We start from the raw sequence: 5,348 nt of genomic DNA, 5'->3' as shown, positions 1-5,348 counted from the left end.
CGGAGCCGGGACCGGGTAGACCTGGCGGCCGGCTGCCGTGCCGGGTAGACCTGGCGGCCCGGCCCGGAGCCGGAAGCGGAAATGCCCGAGGGACCGGCGCGGAGCCGGGCAGACCCCGCGGTCCGGCTCGGAGCCGAAACCGGGGACAGCTGGCGGCCCGGCCCGGAGCCGGGAGGAGCCTGCGGACCGGCCCGCTCCGGAGCCGAGATCGGGGAAACCCGGGGGACCGGCGCGGAGCCGGGCGGACCCCGCGGTCCGGCCCGGCGCCGGGACCGGAAACGGCTGGCGGACCGGCCCGGAGCCGGGACCGGGTAGACCTGGCGGCCGGCTGCCGTGCCGGGTAGACCTGGCGGCCCGGCCCGGAGGCAGAGGCGGGAAAAGCCGGGGGTCCGGCTCGGAGCCGGGCAGACCCCGCGGTCAGGCTCGGAGCCGTGTTAGAGCCGGCGGACCTGCCCGGAGCCGGGATCAGGCAGGCCTGGCCGCCGGCTTCTGAACCGGGTAGACCTGGCGGCCCGGCCCGGAGCCGGGAGCGGGAACACCTGCCGGACCGACCCGGAGCCGGGTAGAGACGGGGTACCGTCCCGGAACCGGGAAGTTCCGGCGGACCGGCCCGGAGCCGGGTAGAGCCGGGGGACCGGGCCGGAGCCGGGCGGCAGACCCCGCGGACCGGCCCGGAGCCGAGTAGAGTCGCCCGTAGAGCCGCCCGGGCCCGGGTAGGCCCGTCCGCCGGTTCCGGAGCCGGCCGGATCCGTCGCTAGGAGCGGACGGACGAGCAGGAGGGCAGGACGGCAGGAGGCATCGTCGTGAAAAAAGGAGACTCGGGCGGGAGGTCGGTCACGCCGCCGCCGCATCCTCCTTTCCCCCTCGCCCGCGACGCACGCGGACGTTCGAGGCGACGATTAATAAAACGCACGAGCGGTTAACTCGTCGATCGACTCTGTCTTCCTTTCTCTCTCTTTTATTCCTTCGCGATTTAAAAGTGAAAAAATAAATAATAATAATAAAAAAAAAAAAAAAAAAAAAAAAAAAAAAAAAAAAACCGGGGCCGGGGCTGGGGCCAGAGCTGGGCAAAGGGCCGAGACCGAGGCCTAGGCCGAGACCAGGACCGGGACCGACACCGAGGCATAGGCCGAGGCCTGAGCCGGGACGGGGACCGGGACCGGGACCGGGACCGGGACCAGGACCGAGACTGAGACCGAGGGCTAGGCCGAGACCTGGGCCGGGACCGAGAGCGAGAGCGAGAGCGAGAGCGAGAGCGAGAGCGAGGCCTAGGCCGAGGCCTGGGCCGGGACTGGGACCGAGAGCGAGAGCGAGGCCTAGGCGGAGGCCAGGGCCGGGACCGGGATCGGGACCGGGACTGAGAGCGAGGCCTAGGCCGAGGCCTGGGCCGGGACTGGGACCGAGAGCGAGAGCGAGGCCTAGGCGGAGGCCAGGGCCGGGACCGGGACCGGGACTGAGAGCGAGACCGAGGCCTAGGCCAAGGCCTGGGCGGGGACCGGGACCAAGGGAGAGACCGAGAGCGAGACCGAGGCCTAGGCCGAGGCCTGGGCGGAGACCGGGACCAGGACTGAGAGAGAGGCCTAGGCCGAGGCCTGGGCCGGGGCCGGGGCCGGGGCCGGGGCCGGGGCCGGGGCCGGGGCCGGGACCGGGACCGGGACCGAGAGCGAGAGCGAGGCCTAGGCCGAGGCCTGAGCCGGGACCGAGAGCGAGAGCGAGAGCAAGAGCGAGAGCGAGGCCTAGGCCGAGGCCTGGGCGGGGACCGGGACCGGGACCGGGACCGGGACCGGGACCGAGAGCGAGACCGAGGCCTAGGCCAAGGCCTGGGCCTGGACCGGGACCGAGAGCGAGAGCAAGGCCTAGGCGGAGGCCAGGGCCGGGACCGGGATCGGGACCGGGACCGGGACTGAGAGCGAGGCCTAGGCCAAGGCCTGGGCCTGGGCCGGGACCGGGACCAGGACCAGGACCGAGAGTGAGAGCGAGAGCGAGAGCGAGGCCTAGGCCGAGGCCTGAGCCGGGACCGAGAGTGAGAGCGAGAGCAAGAGCGAGAGCGAGGCCTAGGCCGAGGCCTGGGCGGGGACCGGGACCAGGACTGAGAGAGAGGCCTAGGCCGAGGCCTGGGCCTGGGCCGGGACCGGGACCGGGACCGAGAGTGAGAGCGAGGCCTATGCCGAGGCCTGGGCGGGGAGCGTGACCGAGAGCGAGAGCGAGGCCTAGGCCAAGGCCTGGGCCGGGACCGGGACCGGGACCGAGACCGAGACGGAGACCGAGACCGAGACCGAGACCGAGACCGAGACTGAGACCGAGGGCTAGGCTGAGGCCCGAGGTCTAGGCCGAGACCTAGGCCGAAACCGAGACCGAGACCGAGAGCGAGGCCTAGGCCAAGGCCCGAGACCGAGACCTGAGGCCTAGGCCGAGGCCCGAGGCCTAGGCCGAGACCTAGGCCGAAACCGAGACCGAGAGCGAGGCCTAGGCCAAGGCCCGAGACGGAGACCGAGACCCGAGGCCTAAGGCCTAGGCTGAGACCGAGGCCTAGGCCGAGACCTAGGCTGAAACCGAAACCGAGACCGAGAGCGAGGCCTAGGCCAAGGCCCGAGACCGAGACCTAGGCCTAGGCCGAGACCTAGGCTGAAACCGAGACCGAGAGCGAGGCCTAGGCCAAGGCCCGAGACCGAGACCTGAGGCCTAGGCCGAGGCCCGAGGCCTAGGCCGAGACCTAGGCTGAAACCGAGACCGAGGGCGAGGCCTAGGCCGAGGCCCGAGACCGAGACCGAGACCGAGACCGAGACCGAGACCGAGACCGAGACCGAGACTGAGACCGAGGGCTAGGCTGAGGCCCGAGGCCTAGGCCGAGACCTAGGCCGAAACCGAGACCGAGAGCGAGGCCTAGGCCAAGGCCCGAGACCGAGACCTGAGGCCTAGGCCGAGACCTAGGCCGAAACCGAGACCGAGAGCGAGGCCTAGGCGGAGGCCCGAGACCGAGACCGAGACCTGAGGCCTAGGCCGAGACCGAGACCGAGACCTGAGGCCTAGGCCGAGACCAAGACCGAGGGCTAGGCTGAGGCCCGAGGCCTAGGCCAAGACCTAGGCCGAAACCGAGCCTGAGACCGAGGGCTAAGCTGAGGCCCGAGGCCTAGGCCGAGACTTAGTCCGAAACCGAGACCGAGACCGAGAGCGAGGCCTAGGCCAAGGCCCGAGACCGAGACCGAGACCGAGACCGAGACCGAGACCGAGACCTGAGGCCTAGGCCGAGACCGAGACCGAGACCTGAGGCCTAGGCCGAGACCAAGACCGAGGGCTAGGCTGAGGCCCGAGACCGAGACCGAGACCTGAGGCCTAGGCCGAGACCGAGACCGAGACCGAGGGCTAGGCCGAGGCCCGAGGCCTAGGCTGAGACCTAGGCCGAAACTGAGACCAAGAGAGAGGCCTAGGCCAAGGCCCGAGACCGAGACCCGAGGCCTAGGCTGAGACCTAGGCCGAAACCGAGACCGAGAGCGAGGCCTAGGCGGAGGCCCGAGACCGAGACCGAGACCTGAGGCCTAGGCCGAGACCGAGACCGAGACCTGAGGCCTAGGCCGAGACCAAGACCGAGGGCTAGGCTGAGGCCCGAGGCCTAGGCCAAGACCTAGGCCGAAACCGAGCCTGAGACCGAGGGCTAAGCTGAGGCCCGAGGCCTAGGCCGAGACTTAGTCCGAAACCGAGACCGAGAGCGAGAGCGAGGCCTAGGCCAAGGCCCGAGACCGAGACCGAGACCGAGACCGAGACCTGAGGCCTAGGCCGAGACCGAGACCGAGGGCTAGGCTGAGGCCCGAGGGCTAGGCTGAGGCCCGAGGCCTAGGCCGAGACCTAGGCCGAAACCGAGACCGAGACCGAGAGCGAGGCTGAGGCCCGAGGGCTAGGCTGAGGCCCGAGGCCTAGGCCGAGACCTAGGCCGAGACCGAGACCGAGAGCGAGGCCTAGGCCGAGGCCCGAGACCGAGACCTGAGGCCTAGGCCGAGGCCCGAGACCGAGACCTGAGGCCTAGGCTAAGACCCGAGGCCTAGGCCGAGACCGAGACCGAGGCCTAGGCTGAGACCCGAGGCCAGGGCCGAGACCGCGACCGCGACCGAGAAAAAAAAAAAAAAAAAAAGGAAGTGAATGAATGAATGAATGAATGAGTGAATGAATAAATAAACAAATAATTGAAAACAGCACCGGAAATAAATAAATACACAATAAAATAAGTAAATAAATAAATAAATAAATAAATAAATTATAAATAAGTAAATACAATCCAGAATGAAGCAATTAATTATTTAAATAATTAAATCAATGCCTTGGAAATAAATAAATAAGTAAGTAAGTAAGTAAGTAAGTAAGTAAAAGGGAAACGAATAAATACATAAATAATAAAACAAACAAATAAATAAACCCTGAAATTAATTAGTTTTTTTAATTAATTAAAAAAGTAATTAAAAAAAAAAAAAAAAAAAAAAAAAAAAAAAATTAAATTTCAAAAAGCCCCGGAAGTAAGACATTAAAATAATCAATTAATCAATTAATTATTGGATCGATTAAATAAATAAATAAATAACTAAATAAATAAATCAACAAACCAAAAGTAATTAATTAATTAATTAAATAAAGGGAATGAATGAAGGAATGAAGGAATGAAGGAACGAACGAACGAATGAATAAATAAATAAATAAATAAATAAACAAATAAATTTTTAGAACCCGGAAGGAACGAATGAATTAATTAATTGGTTGATTGATTGGTGGGTTTAATTAATTAATTAATTAATTAATTAATTAATTAATTACTAAAGGAAATAAATAAATAAATCAACCAACCAACCAACCAACCCACCAACCCGGAAGTAATTAATTAATTAATTAATTAGTTAATCAATCAATCAATCAATCAATCAACCAGTCAATCAATCAATCAATCAATTAATTAAACCCGGAAGTAATTAATTAGTTAATTAATTAATTAATTATTCGAATAAATAAATAAATAAATGAATAAATGAATAAACAAACAAACAAACGAACGAACCCGGGGGCAATTAATTAATTAATTAATTAATTAATTAATTAATTATATCGATAGAGGAATGAATGAATAACAAAATAAAAAAATAGCTAAATAAATAAATAAACGCGGAAGTGATGAATGAATGAATGAATGAATGGAAATAAATAAATAAACAAGTAAACAAATAAACAAACAGACAAACAAACCCGAAAGTAATTAATTAATTAATTTTTTAATGACTTAATTAATTCATTCATGAAAGGAAATAAATAAACAAACAAACAAACAAACGAGTAAACCGGGAAGTAATTAATTAATTTCTTAATTGATT

This window comes from Heliangelus exortis, unplaced genomic scaffold (genome assembly GCF_036169615.1).
Source record: "Heliangelus exortis unplaced genomic scaffold, bHelExo1.hap1 Scaffold_65, whole genome shotgun sequence".
NCBI lineage: Eukaryota > Metazoa > Chordata > Aves > Apodiformes > Trochilidae > Heliangelus > Heliangelus exortis.
The sequence above is the reverse complement of the archived record's forward strand: the minus strand, read 5'-3'. Positions refer to the sequence as shown.